This window comes from Haliotis cracherodii, unplaced genomic scaffold (assembly GCF_022045235.1).
Source record: "Haliotis cracherodii isolate W230 unplaced genomic scaffold, xgHalCrac1.p SCAF_2, whole genome shotgun sequence".
Taxonomy (NCBI): Eukaryota; Metazoa; Mollusca; class Gastropoda; order Lepetellida; family Haliotidae; genus Haliotis; species Haliotis cracherodii.
Genome location: NW_027266275.1, coordinates 52,221,781 through 52,235,030, shown reverse-complemented (window position 1 = coordinate 52,235,030; position 13,250 = coordinate 52,221,781).

The following is a 13,250-nucleotide window of genomic DNA, read 5'->3' as shown; positions in this document are numbered from 1 at the left end:
GTTCCAACGCGTCACTTCCCATCGAGCAGTTCAGATGGCACTATGGTTGGCTGAGTTTCATAACATAGATATGCTACAACGCCAAGACCTGAGTTGGACAACAGGCCGTGATGGATAGCCTCTGCTTAAAAATAATGTTCCTTGGGTGGGTAGTGGTACCCGTACCACCTCTCCCATCCGTCATTACATACATATGTTGTAACATGTTCTTCAATCCTCACTTTGTGTTTGCCGTGTCCTGTTTGGATTTGACTACAGATGACGGCAATGGCCTCCAGATAAGGCACACACTCCCATGCCAGAATTAGATAAGCCATTCACTTCTCACACATATTACGAACTCGAACTGATTATACATAAATACGGTTCTCAATGTTTATTTTTCGCCGGATGTTCCGTATATAGATCACACTATCCAATAGTACTTTCTTATGGACCCGCTATTTAATATTCTTGCTTTGTTTTGGTTTTGTTTCATTTTGTTTTTGTTTGTTGTTGTTTCGTTGTTTCCTGTTGTGGTGGGTATGTATTGTTTTTATTGTTTTTTCTTTCTTTTAGTTTCTTATGGGTGGGGTGGGGTGGGGTGAGGTGGGGTGGGGAACATAATATTTCCTTCAGTCTGCGCTACAAAACTAACACAACAAATTCTCTGAAAGCTGGAGCCAAACAATAAAAAAAAAAACACATCACGATAACGATATATTGTTTTGGGATATACCTGAGGCCAAATAATTTATCATCAAGTAGGGTGGTCTTTGGGAGGGCCATCAAAGGTATGTTTTTTTATAGCTATCTATTCAAATCAGCCGATAGTGTGGAAGCAAAGAAAATATTCAAATATATCTATTGCTTCTTTCAGTAAAGGAAGTCTTATTAACAGCAACACGGTTATCGTGGAGGTTTCTGTAGTGCACAGGACATACGAACATAAAAGTGTTGAAAGAATCGAAATAAATACAAATAGACACGGGGGAGCTCTTCCCACTGTTTGTAGCTCTAACAATGGAAAGTATAAATGGACTCTGGTCTCTCTCACAGCCAATGCAAGCAGCGGCGACACCTCGTTAATCCGGGAACCTCGCTTTCGGAACGGATCTGTTAACACAATCTACGGATATAACACAATGCTTTCTTTTATACGGATGATTTCACTGGACACAGTCCCGGCTTAAGGGGCTTCACTGCAGATAAGATGATAAAACATACTTTCTGGTGTGAGATAATTAGCTGTATTATCGACAGCCTCTTTGTATCAAATTATTGAATTAAAACATATCCAAATAGTCAATGAATATTTTCGCATAACGCATATGTTATCCATATTATGATATCTATTTGTATTCTGATGAGACACATTTTGACCTGAGTAATATGAATACAGGGTCTAAACCCCTTTGCGAGAAATAATTTAAATGTTTACGAGAAGATTATTTTTGCGTATAATCTGTTTTGATGTAAAGATACCTCAAGTATGTTATATATAGCCATTGCTATTTTAAAGCGTCCCACACACTGTAAATTTGACCCTTCAAATTGAACGTTTTATGCCATGTATAATATACGAGATAATGATTAGGTGGTGGGTGTGGGAACGGAAGCGATATGAATGACTCTCCTATAACTCGGAGTAGGTTACAACAGGTGAATGTCCCACCTGTCGGTTCCCGGGGTCGGCTTGAGACATTATGGAGTAGTTCTTGCTTCTATTTCGTTAGTATGTGACTATAAGAAAACATACCCTATCCCCCTTAAAACGAAAAGAACAGGCGTTTCAGTGTGGTGGAACTGTTATATGAAGGTCGATTGCAACTCAGTTGGCAAAGTTTGCAACATGTTCCAAATGAGTATTGTTTACAACAACAACAACAATAACAATAACATTAATTTTCTAATGGCATGTTGCTACAAACATGTGAATATGTCATTTGTGTCAGAACAACATTGTTCCGGGATAGAAGAACAACACCTACATAATGATATGTTCGGCATTAATATGTTTTTTCTTCAAAATGAAACTAAAAGTGAGAATTATCAACGTAGAGTCCAATTGTAAACTGAGACCTGCAGCAAACACACACATTCACGCTGTGTTTGTAACTTGCACAGAACACCACCCTCCCAGCACAACAGGAAGACATCAGCCCCAGTAGTGCTGTTAACGTATGTATCTGCTATTACCTTCAAGGTATGGACGCCAATATCAGTCGAAGGTAGAACTGAAGCCCTAGACGCTGACCTGTCTCCTGGCCCCATCGCCAGTGTTTGCCCCCCCCCCCCCCCCCCCCCCCTACACACACACACACACACACACACACACACACACACACTGAATGGGGACTTCCCGTGTTCCGTGACCACTGTAGTACTCATGTGTACATACACTCATCACTGTCTCGACCTTCTCTCACCGTCTACCATCTGAAGACAACCCCCACAAAAAGTGAATGGTCGAATTATGTTTTGTTTTCACTTTGTAAGTGTGCATGAACTCAATTGTAAGTGTGCATGAACTCAATTATAAGTCGTCGTATCGGCTTGGATTATTGATTTTTTAACTTAGACTCAAATAATTTCCATCATCTTACAGCACTGTTTTAAGATGTTAGTTATAATTGTATAACTATGATGAAACAAGCTTAATAGAAAGTAATGAATGTTAAGGTATCACTTGACGTTGGACATTTTGGACATGAACAGAGGTTAAGAATATCACCAGTGTGAAATCGATGAGAATCAACCTATTACATGTAATGTATCCTACATATTCACCAATAGAAATAGGCGGCGAGATTGGTCTTTGAAATCGCGATTTGTAAACACATTTATGCAACGTACATGTTACTGGAAGGATGGATCAGGAGATCTTGTGTCACGAATTGTATCGGAAATCATCCAATTATGACCCACGTGCCTAAACTTGCTTGTTCCTGTTTCAGTTTGCAAAGTTTAGCGTTAAACAACAACTATATCACGAAGTTTGTAGGAAATGATACCATTTGACGTCATACCTGAGTATGTCGTGAACACGCGAAATGACAAACTATTTGTTCCACTCATTTACAAATGTGCTTTTATAAACATGTTTTTGTATTTGATAAGCGTGGTTCTTGAACTATGTAAAGTACACATGATGGATTACCTAAGATTTGTCACCACTGCCGTCACAACATGACGACGTTTTCTCGGGTAAATAGTATACGTGTGATACAGTGATGCATCAATAGCGAAACGTTGCGGTATACCTGTCTACATCAAAGAGGTTTGAGTGAGCCAATCAGAGCGTGGTAATGCCCCGGGACGTGGATGTGGTGACCTGAGCTAAGGGCGTCAGGGGCAACATCGGTGACGTAGACGCCCAAAATAATGACCACCTTAAATAACAATTACCATGCCATGAAGCATTGATATTTTAGGGCAAGAATGTGTCGTGAGGCAATCATATGTTTTAAATTGGAAACAATTTCAGCTCGTGTAGCCGTGATGATAGTTTTTTCCAGGATTTAAACAGCTACTTCCAACGTCACCTGAGGCGGAGATTAGTCGCGTGACAATTGATCAAGTATTTTGCACCGAGAAGGATTCAGGTCAATGGCCTGAAAATCACTAGTCTTTAAGAAATATCATTTAAAAGAACTTTCTCACGAACGTTACCGTGTCCCATATCAAGTGAAAATAGTCACTGTCATGTTTATGACTAATCATTCAGTCTATACCTCAGCTACAACCCAACTCTTGTTTAATGTTTAAATTGATCAGTCAGTTATATAATGAGGCTCTGTTAAGAGCTTTACAGCGAAACCCGGTGCCTTTCCATTGAAGTGACCCGGACGCACAATTATCCAAATTGACAAATCATGGTTCATAGTAATATCCCTTAATTGGTATTTTGGCATTCCTGAAAACGCCCGGGTGGGGTGTCCATACTAACAAATTCCGGACTAACAGGGTTTTAATGTACATGGACAATATACTGAACATGTATAAATACTCCTAGTTCACTCTCAAATATACTTTGAGATTACAGAATAACAACAAATATATATAAACAAATTTCTTCAGATGTTCGATGTATGCATGTTTGTTAAAACTAATCGACATTGACTTATTTAGATGGAAATAAATAATGATATTTAAGAGATAGGGCTATGAGGAGGAAGTACAACGAAATCAGAATTATGAAACTTCATGTAAATTAATTCAGAAAAAGAGAAATAAGAAAATATTGATGACATATGACGTTCGACCGCCTCCGTGATCGAGTGGTAGGGCGTCGGCCCGGGGTTCGATCCCCGACCGCTTCATACCAAAAGACGTTAAAAGATGGTACTTGTTGTTACCCTGCGCGGCGCTCGGCATTTAGGGCTAAAACAAGGACTGATCGGTTCGGAGTCAGTATACTGTGTCTGAGTGGAGTATTCATGTTAAACTGCGTGGGCTAGCACTATAACTCGGCATTAGTCCCGAATAGTAATGCACGTCGCTATATAAGCGCAATCATCTTAGACCTGACGTTAAACTCCATTTCACCTCACCTCATATTACGTTCGATGTTTTTATATATGAAATCGAGTATGCGAACTGTGCCCGTCTTATTTCATAATGAGTTGAGGTGAACGTCGCTGTAAACAGTAATCTAGTTATATCACGACGTGTCAGCTTAATGTGGGAGGAAATCCCAAAGTGATACATGTGACGTTTACCAGGAAACCCATGAGCACGGGTATAGTGCTGACAAGTCTTGAAACATCATCGAGGCGAACCGGGATTCGAACCTAAGATAAAAGGTTTATGGAGCGGCGCCTTAGAGACTAGAACACACGTGTTACCTATTTCAGAAGTAAACTAGGTTGTTTGTTAAATACGGAATATATTTAGTACTCTACGATACACAATACACAATCTTCACAATGCTTTTTCCCAGAATAACAAACCAGTCTATCGAAGAATTATTACAATTATCAATATTTATTTTGTAGAACCCAGGGCATTTTTTGTTTAAATATCCAAAATACCAGATCACCACACCCACCCCGCCCCACCCCTACCTCCGCAGAGTATCAACTGATGGTTCCTAATGGGGGTTTCACTGCTACAATCATATCAGCGTAATATTGCCCAGACTACAAACAGATATCCTCATTCTTTTCCCTCAATATAAACAAACCCAGTTTTCGTCTTTGTTATCCAGTTCTACATCGCAAAAAGTCGTCCATTATACATGACATAAACCAATCTCTGTGTCACGGCTTGTAAATTGAGCTCCCTTCGAGTGGAACTGTGCACGAGTAACTCCCAAGTATCAAGATAGGGCAACTGCCCCGGGGGCCGCTTCCTTACGTTCCCGTTTACACAGGCTATTGCGATTGTACTTTGTAGCATGACACGTTTGTGATCAAGACAGTCTTTTGTTTCATAACGCATATTTTATTTCACCTTAATGCATCTGTACAATAATGAGTTGACATTTATACTGTATTTTATTCAGTTCTCTAAAACAAATATAGCATTACACTTATCTATCATTAGACGATGACCAGGACGTTTTTGAAAAAAATAATGTGTGATTGAAATCTTTGGTTAGAAAGCCAAAGTGATACGTACAGTCGACTTCGTATCATACCCGTGTCTTCTACCTACCGACAACGTGAAATCTGGTAACTACTTCCGAGGTTGTAAACACTCATCTGTCGCAACTAATTTCTTACGACTTCCGTAAAACGGTCTCAATGTCGTAAATTTTCAGGCACCTGCCGGACGTTGGCGGCTAGATGAAAGGGAGAGCTACAGGTGAGGAGAGTTCTAACGAGTTTGCAGGGGGAATTACACCGAGTTGCGAGGCTACCTGTGGCCATTACAGCGGCGGAGGGCATATAAATAAATCACGGAGAGGATTGTCCACTCTATAAATAGCCATTCCTTCGGTGACCACGTGCGACTTTCTCAGCGTAAACAGGCCAACATACAGTCCTGTTTCATTAGGTAGGTCGGGCCAAGAAGCTCCCGCTCGTCGACACAGCTATTGTTTGAAGATGACGTCTTCCAATTGGTTAAGAACAAAACACACGACCTTCCTTTAAGCAAAATTAATGCTCAAAGCGGGTCAAGGCAGATGTGTTGTTTAACCTGAATAGCACTTCATGTTAAAATAGATTGTATGCTGTCAATACACGATTAAACAGTTTCTAATGCCGAAACAAACAAACACTGAATGTTGTACATTTAATTTCGATTGTAATATTTCGTAAATTAATTCTCATTTTCATTTTGTTTGTGTAGTATGCTGTTAGAAGAACAAAATTCATGTTTGTGTTAAACTGGTCAACGATTTCTACTTTCAAGAACCTTTTACATAATTGAATCCAGTAGACATGGGTTCGAATCCCAGGTTCACTCTGATTGTGAACCTTGATCTGTCAGCACCATCTCCGTGCGCATGAATTTTCATCAAAATGATAAGCCATGATGATTGTGGGTTAGAACACGTCCTCAGCAGGTTATGCTGGTCGTTAGAGGAGGCCAAAGGGATCTGGTCGTCAGAATGAGTGACTTGGTAAATTGCGTGGCTCGTACCCCAATGTCGTGGATCGTTGCTCGCAGTATCGATCACTGGGCTGTCTGGTCCAGACTGGACTATTTATAAGCCGCTGTCATATAACTGGAATATTGCTGAGTGTTGCGTTGAAAAACAAACAAAAGTCATTAAAAGTGATAAACGTCTTCGAAATGCGCCACGTAGTGTTTTCTTTCACATTTACAGACACGTCGTGAGATGACTGCTCAAGTATGGTCACTGAGATCTCGACCGCCACCACAATAACAGATTATTGAACGGCTCCCTCATGTGGCGGTCATACAGGTTTCGCCTTCAAGGTCTTGTAGATATAGAGACATAACTCTATGGTAATGCAGGTTCTACCTATGCGGGTAAGGACTGGCTGGTGTCGCTAGAGACTTGGTCCATGGTTGGTTTATGGTTGTTTGAACGACATTCATTGCCTGTTTAACCACAGCGTAAATACAGTTGATAGTTCTGTACACTGCTGTGATGGGGACAATCGACATGGCGGCATTACTGTGGTTTAAGTGCGAATAAAATATTCGGTTACAAATCTCTTTACATCTTACTTCCATGAGTTTATCACGTATTATTTGGTAGTTAAACACATAAATCAATAACACCGTTAAAGTTTTATACTCTCTCAGTGTGGTTTAGTTGTGTTAGACACAACAGTGTTGTGTATTACTGACCCTTAGCTTAAGCGGCACCACGTCTGTTTTATGATTGTTTTAGACTTGCTTAGTTGGTCAAAATGAAACACAGCAAGAATTGTAGTTATGATTGAAATATGATTATGATTCCACTATGGTGGAAGAATGTATTTCCATTTCCAATCAGGGAAATGAGTGAATATTCCCATATTCGACCTGATAATGATTCTAAGGTTGTCAGCACGATACATGTGGTGAGTATCACCGAAGTAGTAAACGTTTGGGCCTGCATCACTTCGGGATTTCCTCACACATGAAGCTGACACGCCGGGATATAACTTAAATGCTGTCAGTGCGGCGGTTTTCAAATTGATTTACTCACTCCGGACGATTACTGTTAAAATTGATGCTAAGGATCGTTATAGACTGACATTTAGTCCCAGAAATAAAAATATATATATCTACAAAATGAAATAAAAATCCAAATGGAGCCCAGAACATTCCTTAATTTCAGCCAAGAGCTGAGTCAATCTAGACTTGCCAAATCATTCTAGACTAGAGTTGGGCTCCTTTTCTAATTTATTCTCCAGGGCGTATGAGACTAAGACTAACGTCGTTACTCCGGAAATGTATGACAATGCGTCATACATGATACTCATGCTTATGTATGTCCCTGTGTATCACAGCTCGCCGTATGAACGTCATGCAGCCTACCAACAAGATCACGATATTCACACTGTACACTATTTATATTCTCTTACGTATGTGAGTGACCTCCGTGTTTCTTCTGTGATGTTGGCGCTGGGGTAGCCTACTGGCTCAGGTGTTCGCTCGTCACGCTACAGATCTGTTTTCTATTAATGTATGAGTACAACTTGGAAGCCCATTCTCAGTGTCCCCATCCTCTATATCCCCTGGGCTAGCATGTCGGTACACCTACACTAACCCCTGGATCCATTCCCGTGGTTCTTGCCATCACAAATTACCCGCCCTTGATTTTCATTAACATTTTGCCGATCAATCAAACGTCGACATAAGAGAGGGAGAGGGTACCTAGAAAGCAAACTCACCGCTAGGATTAATGAACATGCAGACATCCTTTCCATCAAAAAAAATTTCGAATGCTTTGTTTTGCCTGTCAGTCAGATTTTCACTGTTGAATTTCTCGCAAACCCGATCATAATCATGGGCCTGGTCAACCCAACAATGATTACTCGCGTTCTGATTGGAACGTTCGACTCAGTAGCGTAGCCAATCAAACTGTCAAAAGGAATTCAAGGGCGGGTAATTTGAGATTGCGAGAACCACGGGAATGGATTCATAATCCAGTATAAAAAAAATATTTCAAGTATTATCGGGAACAATTTATTTTTGGGGATAAAATTCCAGGACACCCCCCGCCGCTGAATATCAAATGATCGGTGTCATGAATCACGAGAGCAGTTGCAACCGACAAGACAAGTCTTCCCGACTCGTGTCAATTATGTACCAGCTGAGACGAAGCAAACAATGGAAGCTGTCGCAGCTGCATGTAGTGAGGACATTTAACATTCGTTTTCATTGTTTACGCTCATCACAGCTGATCGGAGTTCAGTTCAAAATTGAATTCAGTTCAAAACCGGCCGGTGTGGTGCCTGCGGTGTTTGGGCAAGCTGTTGATATTTTACGACGTAGTTGCCAGGGTAACAGATGGCCACATGGTACCCACTAGTCACTTCACACCGACCAGGAAGACTTGTGAAGCCGGACTAAGACTAAAACCTGCCACTTGACCAAGCGAAGGTTTGCTCAGCTGGCCAGCAGTTGAAGTGAATGTTATTTTTGTTTGTTTGTCACCAAGGACATATGCAATAGAATCCGTATAAGTTACAGTATAAGTTAGTGCATAGTTCTGTACACGTACGTCTTCTACGTGACAGTTCACATTAATTTACGGTTTGGTTTGCTCAAGGCGTACATTCATGAGTCATTGATTACCTTCAAAATACTTTTCCACTCCTCTCTTTGATATTTTTCGAACTTCTGCATATGATATTTACCTCATTTTGATAAATGACAACGATACCTCCCGCCCAGCAGAGGACGCAGTTGAAATATCAGTCAAATATCCAGCTGGACTATTGCTGACAGCGCCGTAAAACAACGTGCACCCACTCTGTAGTGGTAATTTACTCTGCCCGTAACATGAGGAGAACCAAGTTAGGACTACTAGGTAACAATATTTGTATACAGTAACATCAATCCAGATGAAATATTCATTGAGTCACTGTTGCCGTAGTTGTGACATTTTAGAAAACATATTCTATACTATGTATAGTGGTACATACTTAACGTCCTTTCGTAATATTAGAGGAAATAGAACTGCAAAATCAGGATATTCCAAAGCCAATTTTTCCTCAAGAGGTCCATGCTTGTCAGTGAGCGTCCGATCTAGAATTTTGTTTGTGATGAGTAGCAGCAGCAGCAGCAGCAGCAGCAGTAGTAGTAGTAGTAGTAGTAGTAGTAGTAGTAGTAACTAAGAAAGAAACGAGAGCTGAGAGGAGCTATCCCAATGGAATTCAACTTTCACAGCCATATACATAGTCACCAAGACGTCACCCACCCTCGGCTGCTGTGACATGTTGAAATCATCCACAACTGGGTGCGAGGTCTGACTACACAGAAAATAGAGAAATAAAGCCGAAAACAATCCCAATGACGAACTGGTCAATCTACTAAGTAGACTGAATATTTCTCGTATGTCATCAAACTATTGTTATTCATCCTTGAGTACGTATGTTTATCTCCATTCAGACAAAGCCAGAGACCCATACCGTGACGTATTTTATCCCGGGCTACATTGATACATGTTGAATGCTGTGCGATACTGTTACAGAGCGGAATTAGCTGCAGATCAATGGCGGCAACAGAAGGTGCGAGATAGACACTGATTACAGCCACCTGTTCGATTTCTGATCAATACGTGCTAAGATAATGCTGCGCAAGCAAAACTGAAATTTGCGAGGAACTGTGTTGTGGTAGGGGTTGTTGATTTTGGACGTGTGTGTATTTATTCCGGGGTTGTCTTTAATGCTGTGATCGATCTAGAAATGAATCTCTTTTCGTGCCTATACGAACGTTTATCGTGTTCGCACGGATTATCAATGCTGTGGGCCTATAGCTATAGGAATGCCTTGCTTCCCCATTAGGAGTTAATACTGATAAATGACTTTGGTAACTAGAACAAAATTCTTTTTTAACTGAGTGGCTGATAACCAGTTGCGGAATAACAGACGGTTAAACGGCGTCAGGCCAGACCCCGTTAATCCAGAGACTACTCATCCATTGCAGATGATATCTTTTCGTATACATATGCACTGTATACAACCTAACAGTGAGTGTTCAATTCCGAAATTGTATAATCTGGATATCACCAGGACGGGTACTGTCTGGATGAACGGGGTTTGACAGTAATGAGTGAAATCGTATCGCTCCTGTTGATTATCCTAGCAACAGGTCTAGTGCTTTAAACTCCAAACTCAATCCATTAACACGAATTTCAAGGCCATGGTTTATCTGAAACATATGGTCAGGTTTATCAGGGGTGATCTGGGTGGTTTCTGTTCAATGTCTAGTGTCTTTTGTTCCTCTACTGTGTTCGCGGGTGCTATCAAAGAAGTAAACGTCTTCGTGGGTCCTGTCAAAGAAATAAACATCTTCGTGGGTTCTGTCAAAGAAGTACACATCTTCGTGGGTTCTGTCAAAGAAGTAAACAGATTCACGGGTTCTGTCGTAGAAGTACACATCTTCATGGGTTCTGTCAAAGAAGTACACACCTTTGTGGTTTCTGTCAAAGAAGTAACTATCTTCATGGGTTCTGTCAAAGAAGTACACATCTTCGTGGGTTCAGTCAAGACGTAAACGTCTTCGTGGGTTCTGTCAAAGAAGTAAACATGTTCATGGGTTGTATCAAAGAAGTAAACATCTCCATGGGTTCTGTCAAAGAAATACACATTTTCGTGGGTTCTGTCAAAGAAGTACACATCTTCGTGGGTTCTGTCGTAGAAATACACATCTTCATGGGTTCTGTCGTAGAAGTACACATCTTCGTTGGTTCTGTCAAAGACGTACACATCTTCGTGGGTTCTGTCAAAGAAGTAAACATCTTCATGGGTTCTGTCAAAGAAGTACACATCTTCATGGGTTGTATCAAAGAAGTAAACGTCTTCATGGGTTCTGTCAAAGATATACATAATCGACCTGTATCATTTCAAATTTGGGCCTGCCATCCATGTGAAGACGATTCCGTGACATAACTGAAATACGGATATTTTTGTTATTTTGAGAGCATAAATAACGTAACTGTAGGCCTCCCTTTAAATAAGCATGAAAAATATATCACCTGCATCGCGTAGAAATATCTGGGCGAGATTACTCAGATTACTCTGAGAGCTTCCGGGTGAAAGAGAATAATGTCCACGTCAATACATCTCTCTACCCCTGCTCGTACAGTCAGCTTTACAACGTACATTTGCCCTTTCACATCTTCAACAATATGATAGTCATTCTTGTTTCAGCAACAAGAATGAGAATTAATTAGAATTAAACTACAGATATGAACATTGATATTTTATTAACCAATACAATTAACCTTCAATCCACGTAGTCAGTTACAAGGATTGTAAGATAAATGCATGCTATACGCAACTATTGATTATCTATGGGTTTATGGCAACAGAATCTATCTGAGTGCTATAAAAGACTATAAAATCCAACGGAAGCTTAATTACGAAATAGGACGATTAGATAATGGATGGGTTAAATCCCAATTTCTACTGATTGCAGTAAACACATTACTCTTAGCGTGTTACAGTACATATTGTTACGTCAGTGTATGTACGTCGGTAGTGGCCCTGTACAAGTCTCACAGCAAGGTCGAGTTCCTACAGACATAGAACGTTAAATCAATGCCTCGTTTAAGTTATGTTGAAAACATGTACAAATTGGAAATAGCTGAGAACATCACTGGAAGGAGAGGCAGCATCGATCGAGTGCTAGCAGGGCTTTGAGGCAGAGTACATCTGCCTCAGTTGCTAGAATATCGATATGAAGGCGCAGATATCGCGGGAAATGATACCCCAGTGACGTCATGAACGACACGCATGCGTCACTAGGGGTTGCCATTCTTTAGGTAAACACACAGTGATGATCGCCATCTAAATTCGGTGTAGTTCAAATTGATATATCTTCTAATAATATCTTGCTATCGATTAGGAAATTTTATTGTATACACTACTCGTTGAATAGAGTGACGGTGTTACAAGCGAACTTGGATTCGTTGGAAGCTAATCCTAAACAAACGCATTGCTTTTGTAGGCAAGCGTAGGTTTATAGATTTAGTGGCACTAGAATAGGTTTGATGTGTGGTATGGCGTATGTGGTATACCAATACTTTCATTTATACGCTGAGTGGTAGTTTTGCTAATATGAAAATAAACATTTAAACGAACAGTTAAGCTGAAGGGACTCACCAGTTTACCTATTCGGGTTGGTAGCCTTATAAAGAGGAGAAGCAAGAACGGGTGACTCGTTATAACCATATAATGTCTCTTTATATAAACAATTCATTACTCTAAGACTGAACACTATTGACTATACCACCCGTATCATCATATGTGTGTACTATTGAGTTTTCAGCTCTACGTTTATGGAACCTTAAGAGGCATGCCCCTACCTTCATAACTATTTCTTTCCACAGTTGACATTGCCTTGTCATTTTCTTCTCAATGTACAGTCCTACAGAAATACATTTATACGAATTTCATATTCATGGTTTATCGGAAACATATCGTCAAGTCCATCACGGGTGATCTGGGTGCTTTCTGTTCAAAGTGTTTTTATAGAGAATTTATGGACGTCAATTTCTTTATTTTGATGAACACAATGTTTCGGAGTAAATGCTTACTCCTTTATCATGTGAATAATAATAATAATTATTATTATTATTATTATTATTATTATTATTATTATTATTATTTACAGATTAAAATAAATGCAGCAAA